Here is a 9398-nt window from a genome sequence, read left to right as displayed (position 1 = left end):
ACAGTTTCTGGAAGCAAGATTATCTTCCATGGGTTTTTACCATTTTACATCCACAAAGGCAGTGTGGGATAGTGTCCCTCAGCCTTGCCAAGGGAGTATATTGTCACAAGTTTAGGTTTTTCCCAACCCAAAGATGAGAATTAAATTTCACTGTAGCTTTACTTGTTTTTCTTATTGAGTGAAGTTAGTCTTTTAATTTGAGAGTAATTTACAAGGTTGAGGGTACAGGTTGACGGTAGAGCATTTGTCTAGTATACTCTAGGTATATCACCCCACGTATACAACACATACATGGACTGTGCACACACGAATACACAAAACCTACAACACAAGCACACAGAATATCCATAGACCATATGCTAAGTTCTTTCTTTCCTTTCCTAGTGCTTCTAGATTTTAAGTTGTAATTTGTAAGAATTGTCCCGTTCCGGACTGCAGAATAATCTACTTATGGTCTCTTCTAGAATGTACATAACTTATGCTTGCATTTAAAGCCTGGCTAATTGTAAATGAACACTGCTGTTTGCTGTGAGGACTGGACTTTACCCTTTCACACATGGCTTTGCCATTGTGTCGCCTTACATTAAGCCCTGTGTTTTCCCCAAGGATGAAGCTTTCCTGAAGCTGTCTGTCGGACTCTAGGCTTTATACCCATTCAACTCATTTCAGACTTTTCCAGTTTACATGTTAATATCGTGTTCTTTTCTTCTTTGTTTTCTTTTGTTTGTAGGTTATTTGTTTTCTGTTTTTTGAGGCAATGTCTGGTTCTGAAGCTGAGACTGGCCTAGCACTCACTATGTAGCCCAGGCTGCCCTCAAACTCTTGATCCTCTTGTTTTAGCTTCATGATTGTTAGGATCACAGTCATGTGCCATCATGCCAGGCTCAAGTAGTGTTCTCCCAATTATATATATATATATATATATATATATATATATGTATGTATGTATGATAAATTCCTAATTGTGTGTATAGAATTTTTAGTAGAATTAGGTTCTCTTAATCATTTTTTAGTCAGCTTCTCTTTCTTTTATTGCTTGCTCATTCTTTCAAGTAAATTTTATAATTTTTCAAGGTTTGGAAAACTTTACTACTTTTTATATGTTAAACCTATGAATTACCTTAGAAATAATTGACATCTTCACGAGATTGGTCTTTTCTCTGAAAATAAAAGATACCCTCCATCTTCATTATTCTGCTTCTCCATCTTCAGTAGTGTCTTAGGATTTTTGCACCATGGCTTGCGTTACTCTGCTCTGACTTGCTGAGCCTCCTGAGCCTCTCTGGCTTGATGTTTCCCATCAACTTAGAAAATTCTCTGTTCTCCCTCTCCTGCTTTCTGCCTGCCGCCTTACTGAAATTTCAACTTCATGAATATCAACTTTTTTTTTTTAATGCTAGAGCGCAAAGTTAGACTCTTATACATACTAAGCAAGTACTCTACTGCTAGGCTGCGTCCCCAGTCCTATATTTTTAAAATAACGGCCAACATTATAAAATGTTTCTGAACCCTCTTTTTATTTTCTCTATTTATCCTCTCACGGATCCGTCTAGATGGGTTTGTTTTTGTTTCTGTTTTCCTGGATGTCCTAGGGTACACGAATCCTCTCTTCCACCATGTCTAAGTAAATAGCAAAACCCATCTACTGAGTTTATAATGTTAGGATTTTATTTATTTATTTATTTTACTTTTTGTTTTTCAGTTTAAAAATGCTTCCTTTCTTACAAGATTTGGATTCTCTATGCAATCCCTAATTGTAAAAATCTCTTTCCACCATGCCAAACTCTTCGAATCATATGAATCATAGCTGTGTAGTTTTGCTAATTCTAGTGCCTGGATCAACAGCCCCCAATCAGTTCTCCCAGATTTTTCCATCATGCAGTCTCATAATTTATTTTACATGGGACAGCGCCACCAAAAACCTCCAGCTGAGTTGCTTTTCCCTCTGCTCGGCAGATCATGTTTTTGTCCGGCTTTGTGTGGCGCTCCTGAGGAGCTGATTTGTAGTTTTCGGGAGTCTGTTTATCTCTGGCGTAGTCTCCGCCTTACAAACGAGCTTATATTAGCTCTCTATTCCAAACAAATTACCACCAACTTTGCGGCTTGAAGCAGTTTGGGCTGAACAACTCCCGGGTTTGTGTGTCAGCACTCTTGGCCTGGCTTTCTCTGGGCTGAGATCAAAGAGGGACTTCCTTTGGGTGGAGGAGCTACCTTTGAAGGGAGATAATTTTCTTGGCCTAAAGCCTTATTCCATTTTCAGGGGCCAGCTGCATAGTGTCCTCAGTCTCCCTTTCTCTTTGTCTAATAACATTGCCATTTTCAGCCTTTGACTTTCCTACCCCTCTTAAAATACTCCTGTGATGATGTTGGGCTAATACGGGTAGCCCATTATCATCTCTCATATTGAAATCTTTCTCTAAATAGCATGTATACTGTTTGGGGGATTAGGCTGTGAATATCTTTGAAGGGCCCTGTTTGGATCAGCACACACTCACCAAGTAGGATGGCCAGTTTAACAAATCAGAATACAAAATACGAGTTAAGAATCTTCTTGGAGGATCCCGCTTGGCCTCTCAAAGTCCAAGACACAGGTAAGTCTCTTGAAGGGAAACTCATTCGCATGCTAGGCTGGGTTCTCCACTCTGCCCAGACCCCTTCTCAGCAAGATTTCAGTCAGGCCCAACTGTCTTGTTTCTGGATTTTTAACCCTTGTAACTACCATTCTCTTTGGTGGTCCCTCTGTTCTCCTGTGGTGTCCCTCTCTGGGAGGGAAAACAGCTCTCAGCTCACTTTCCACTGCCCCTCCTCTTGGGGAGTCAGTGGTCCTCTGACGCACTTCAATAGAGTTTTAATATGTTGCTGCGCAGGAGGCCTCTGAGGCTACAGATTGCTTTATCGGACCAGTCCTTCCCATGGCCAACCCAGGTCTAGGCCCAGGATTCTCTCTGCCGGAGCAGTGGCTGGCAGTCCAGGTGGAAAGAGTGGCGGTGACCTCAAGGCAAAGACAGTGTGACTGGCACACCAGGAGTTGGTTGGGCCTCTGAAGCCTTGGCAAGATTTTCCAACCTGTGCTCAAGCCAAGCAGGCCCTTTTGAGCTGCAAGCAGCCATTTCCTGCACACTCAGCCTTCCCTGGGACTGCCTACATCTTGCTCCTGGCCCTCATTCAGGTAGCATTGTGACTTTCCAGGGTGCTATGGTTTGGATCTTTAAAATCTTTATTTACTTATGATTTCTTTATTTTCTATGGGGCGAATAATACTTTAGTGAATAATAGTGAATAATAATAGACACACATTATTTTCTAATGTGTGAATATTCAGAGAAAATACTGGGTTGATATTGCAGCTTAGAGATAAAAACAAAGTGTTCCTTTAAAGAGAAAAAACCCATCAGGTCTCAACCCTACACAAAGAACTGCAGGTGACTGGACAAAGCTGGGAGTTGGAGAGGTGGTCCTCCCCAGGGAAGAGCACACCAATTAGTTGTCCATTGCCAAGCAGTCAGCCTTGAAAACGTACACACATAACATATGGGCTCTACAGGTTACATTTGGGAGCACATATGTACATACAAATACATATATATGTGTACAATCGCAATTATTAGAAAAAAGAGGCCATGAATGTGAAGGCCAGTAGGGATGGATATATGGGGAGGTTTGGAGAGAGGAAAGGAAAGGGGAAAACATGATTAAGTTAAAATCTCAAAAATACTTTTGATTAAAGATATTATTTTAGACATGACATCTGCCATAGTCCTTGTTCAGTCCACAGAGAACTGGTCTTGACTTGGGCTTGGTAAGGAAATGAAAAAGAGACAGACAGACAGATGGATGGATGGATACAAAGCTGCGATCAGGTGGTCTGGGCTCTTAGCTGGAGAAATGTCAGCACCCCTGGAAGTTCAGCATGGTTATTAGGAGCTGAACAGGGGATCAGGGTTCTTATATTCGGATAAGCTAGGATTAATGATGGACAGCTGGATCCAGGAAACAGGTTCAACTGATCTGACAAGGAGCAAGTATCTGCAGGGGCCCAGAATTCAGGCTGTGATATCCCAGGGTAGGAAGCTCTGGTGGGCATTTTCTGCATGAATTATCAACAGCCACACATGGAGCAGAAGAGGGCTTTGTCATTCCCCTCTAAACCTCACCCCACCCCTAGGGAGAGCCAGGAGGCTCCGTCATTGTCCCACAGGGCTGAAGCTCTGGACATGCCCATGTCAACAGCACACATTCACTCGGGGTTTCCTCTACTCCCCATGACCAAGTGGCTCTTGGGTGGGGACTCAAAAGAAATCAAGAAAACCTGAATAAAATGTAGACTTAATAGTAAGTACCCATCTGATTCATTAGTCCTGTATACTGTGCCAAATGTTAAGGTATTAATAACACCAGACAGGGGTGGCACACACCTTTGATCCCACACTTGGGAGTCAGGGAGTCCGAGGCAGGCATTTCTCTATGAGTTTAAGGCCAGTTTAAGGTCTGCAGAGAGAGTCTGGGACAGCCAAGGCTGCAAAGAGAAACCCTGTCTTGAAAAATAAATTAAAAAAAAAAGATATTAATGCCAGGCTATATTAAGTACAATGTGTATGAGGACTGCTTTCACAGCGGTGAATAAAAACTATATTAAAATAAACAGCAAATGATTTCCCACATAAGAAGGGTGTAGGAAGCCACCATTGTTACTACCATCTCATTGACGGCTGTTGGAGCTACCACCAGGGCATTAGCCATGAGTCATACTGGGCAGACTGCTCAGACCCTGAATAATCATTTAGCCAATGTAGCTCATGCCTTAGTTGTACATAAAGGAATTAATGCTCAACTAAAAGGAAGCTTGATGGTGTTCAATCAGAGGATTGACCTCTTGCAGGAGCAAATTGATACCCTATGGCAAATCGCTCAACCTGGCTGTCAATCAAAGTATGCTGGACTTTGTGTCACTAGCATATAACATGAGAATTTTTCCTGTGCTGCAAATCTGTCTAAACAATTGTCGAGCTATATTTTAGGTAATTGGACTGGAGAATTCGATACTACGATGGAGCAGCTGAGAGTGGCCATTGTCACAGTAAATTCTACCAGAGTGGACGCAGGACTAGCCACAGGATTATCAACATGGATTGCTGCAGCCATGAATCATCTGAAGGAATGGGCGGGCATGGGAGTGTTAGCAGGCCTTCTGGTGTTGGTCTCCTTGGTTTGCCTGTGGTATATATGCAAGATTAGAGTCTCACAACAGTGTGATGCAGCCATGATCATTCAGGCCTTTACAGCCATTGAAGCAGGACATTCTCCCCAAGCATGGTTGGATACCATAAAAAGCTAAAATGATACGCTCAGGATGCGAGGCTAAGCACTGCACTCAGGGTCAGCCGCTTTGGACCCAGAGAAGAGCATGTCTGATTGCATGCGGGTTGATGCCCCAGGTCCCGCCTCTGAGAAAAAGGTATCGGACGGGTCTGATGCTCTTTGGGTGGATGACACCTAATTGAACATCTGTACAAAGTCCCAATTTATTTCTAATATCAGAGATCAGACCTCTACTCTTGCCTGATGCGTCTAAAACAAAAAAGGGGAACTGTAGAGAGCTGCGGAATGCTATGCCTTAAAGATGGAGCTGGTTTCCGCCTTCCACCTTCCCGATGGTGAGTGCTCTCTGTCAAGAACAACTCCACATTTGGCTAAGGCCGAGGATCTGGCTTGCTTCCATGTAGGTGGACCTATCTGCATTGCCCCCGTGGCACGCCTGGGTTGGCTACCCAGAGGCTATTTAAGCTGTGGGCTGGCTTTCCCCGGGGTCCGAGGATTGTTCAATGTTCCTGAATAAACTGCACTGAAAAAAAAAAAAAAGAAGGGTGTAGGAAACAAAGGGGTGAACTAGCAGTGGTTATCTAGCCTTTAGAACCACTTGATAAAAACCAAATAGAAATGTTAGCATTCCATGAAGGTTTCCAGAAATGGTGTTAGAAGACCATCCTGATTTGTGAGTAGTACAAAGGGGGCGGAGCTTTGCGAGGAGGAAGGCTGAGGGTACAGAGCCGGAACCAGAGCCTTACTAACCTGAGGATACAGAGAGCATCAGTGACTAGAGCCCCCACAGTTTACAGCTGCTGAAACATGCAAGCTGGGAGCCAAAAATGTCTGTGGACTCATTGATAATCTCCTTGCTGTGAATTCAGCCTATTAGAATGCAGTGCTCTGGTCAACCATCTGAGACAGAACATTGACCAATAACAGCAACTATTTCGTTGGAGTTGTTTTTTGTTTTTTCTTTTTTCTTTTTTTTAACTAAAGCACTGAATTGTTTGATTTTATGAAAAGTGTTATAAAGAGCTTCAGACCAACACAGAGAAGCAGAGAGGACATCACAATAAATGCCGTGTGTCTGAACCAGCCTCAGGGAACATCAGGACTCACCGTGTTGTTCTTGTCTCTCCTCTCCATTCCTGTCTGCTTTCCTTTCCAGCATGTCACACAGCGTCTCTGAGCTTGCTTTCGGGGCATCTTCGTGTAGTACCTGCTGACAGTGCCCTGCTTCCGGACTCTAGGACCAGGACAAGAGCAGAGAAGAAAGTCAGATGTGGGGTCACTCTAAAGGAGGAATCCCGGTTCCCAGCACTAAGTGACCCACACTGTAATGGCTGCACATGAATTGTTATAGGACTCCCGGTAGGGGTAAATGGCAGCCAGGAGGGCTGAGAGGAAACTGAACTGCTTACACTGCTCACCTGACCATGGGCGGCAGGAAGAAAGCGTGAGGAAGAGCTAACCTCATCCTCTAAGCCAGGGGTTCTCAACCAGTGGGTCATCCGGACTCTTTGGGACTTGAACAACCCTTTCACAGGGGTTATCTAGGAACCATTGGAAGACACAGATATTTACATTATGATCTATAGCGGTAGCAAAATTACAGTTATGAGGTAGCAGCGGAGATAATTTTATGGTTGGGGGAAAATCCACTTATGTTATATTTTACATTTTAAAATTAAAAATAATTTTAAATAATTTCATTCAGTTCCTTTAATGCAGCTCCACAGCATGAGGAGTTGCACTAAAGGAATTAAATGAAATTAAAGGAATTAAAGCAGCATCAGGAAGGTTGGGAAGCACAGCTCGAGGCTGTTTCCCTCCCAATTCCTTCAGATGCTCTCCAAAAAGAAATCGACCTACCCAGAAATTTCAGCCTCATTTGCTGAAACAGAAACCAGAGAAGGCAACTTTTTTAATGATCTTAACAAAATTAAACCATTATTAGAATTCAAGGATAATAGTAGTTCTTAAGTGTTCAAGCCTGTATTTGTATATCAAACAACTGCTGTATTTGAAGGTTTTAAAGTGGGAATATGTAACTCTAGAATTAAGTTTACTCTCAGAAGGGACAAGATGTTCAAGGATGAGGAGTTGATCAGCAGGTGAATCTCCAGGTGCAGAAAGCCCATCTTCAGGACGCCTGTGTCGAGTATAAGGAACCAGCAGGATGGTGACAGTTGTCTCTTGTCCTTTCTCTGTGAAGCCAGAACAGGATCCCTGCCCAAAATCTGGAATGAGACTTAAATGGAAGCAGAGGCATCTACAAGCAACGATGACTCCATTCTCTGGGTTCTTCCCTATACTTTCCAGCCAATTAGCCACTGGCTAAGATGACTTGGTTCAGTTTGACCAGATGGGAGGAGCCTAGAGTATTACATAGAGAAGAGCCCGGCCAATAGCTACCACTCATCACGGCCTGATAGGCTTTTGTTCTATTAACTGCTGAGACTAAAGGTCTGTTAATGTAGCAGAGTGTGGCTCAGACTTTACAGGAATCACACTCACCGTCCAGCAGACAGATATTTTAAATTCCTAGCTATCCAGACCTAGGAATATCTTGTGGGTCTCTTAGCGTGTCCATTGGATTTGTGCAGTTAGACAAAACTCTTAAGACCACCGCCACGTTTTAACACTCACCTCACAGGATACAACATGTTGTTGAAAGAAAGATGTACAGGGTGTGAAACAGATTTGAAGAAAGCGTTGGAGGCTGGCTGTCTGAAAATCTTAGGTTTTATATGGAACAAAAGAAAACTCTCAGACACTTTAGTTAGAAAAACAAGGCCGTGGTCCACAGAGGTGGCTCTGAGAGGAGCTTTTGAATGTTCAGGGTCATCATGTTCACTGTGTACAATGACAGTGCAATGGCTGGAAGAGCGAGTTCCCACAGGCAAAGCTTGGACACTAACGCAGATACCAGGCCTATTTGAAAAGTATGCTTACAGCTCAGTTGTTCCCCCAAAATAGTTTTGATCACATATACAGTTTCAAAGCAGCAGTAGATGTGAGTCCTTGATACGGGAAGGGTTTCAAAAACAACATAATCAGAGAATCAAGTCATTTTAGAGGAGATCTTAAGGTATCATAGACTCTAGTTCTGAGAAAAATAAAGCAACCCCTGCCAAGAGCATTGGTGTTTGATCAGCGGGTTCCTACAAAACTGAGGGGGAAGAAACACAAAGGAAATATAAGTAACAGGCTGGGAAATCATGACAGAGACTAGAGTTTCATAATGTTTTCATAGCTATGTCAGTGTAGTACTTAAAGACCAAATTATAATAAACCTGTAATTTCTTGCCAGCGAAGGTAATAATTATAACGAACATTTGCACAACGCTTTATGATAAGAAGCATTTTCCTATATACCGTTCAGTTTATTTCTCCCTACTGCCTGGGGTGCGTGGTATTACTGGCCCTGCTTGCTACAGACACTACACTTACTATCCGAGGAACACAGAAATTACGCTGCAGAGTGGCTTCTCCACTGAGACCTTCAGCGTGTTAGAGCCAAAGACGGATGTGACCACAGAGTGGTCGGCTGGACCAGAGCGGGCCTTCTTGCTGTCCCTCCCCCCCACCCCTCAAGGGTTAGCCTGTCAGGTACAGTCCTTACAGTGCAAGCCTAATGGACTAGACACCAAAGTCATTTGGGTTTTGTCCTTTTATAGAAAATTTAAGTAGTTTCGTGCCTCCCGGGAGATGGAATCCTAAAATTACCCCCGAGGCTCCTTCTGTCCTTGTTCCGGGCAGAAACCTCCTGCAGACTCCTCAGGGAGGGGTCCGTAATGCGCAGGGGAAGGGTTGGATGGTGAATCGCGAGGCATCATGCGTGTGTTATACCTGCCATCTCTTGTAAAGATAGAGAAATTTCCAAATTTAGGTGAAATCTACAGGCATGTGCCACTCAACAACTCAGACCCCTTCTGAGCAGCACAGCCTCAGGCAGCTCATTCACGCTCACCCACGTGACAATGCCGCTGCTTGGCCTTGTGATGGCGAGGCTAAGGAAATAAGTTCAGAAGGCAAATGCCAGCTTGGGCAGTTCTTTCTATTCCAGAATATGAGAGTTCACCAGAGAA

Source organism: Meriones unguiculatus, chromosome 2, assembly GCF_030254825.1.
Source record: "Meriones unguiculatus strain TT.TT164.6M chromosome 2, Bangor_MerUng_6.1, whole genome shotgun sequence".
Lineage (NCBI taxonomy): Eukaryota > Metazoa > Chordata > Mammalia > Rodentia > Muridae > Meriones > Meriones unguiculatus.
The sequence above is the reverse complement of the archived record's forward strand: the minus strand, read 5'-3'. Positions refer to the sequence as shown.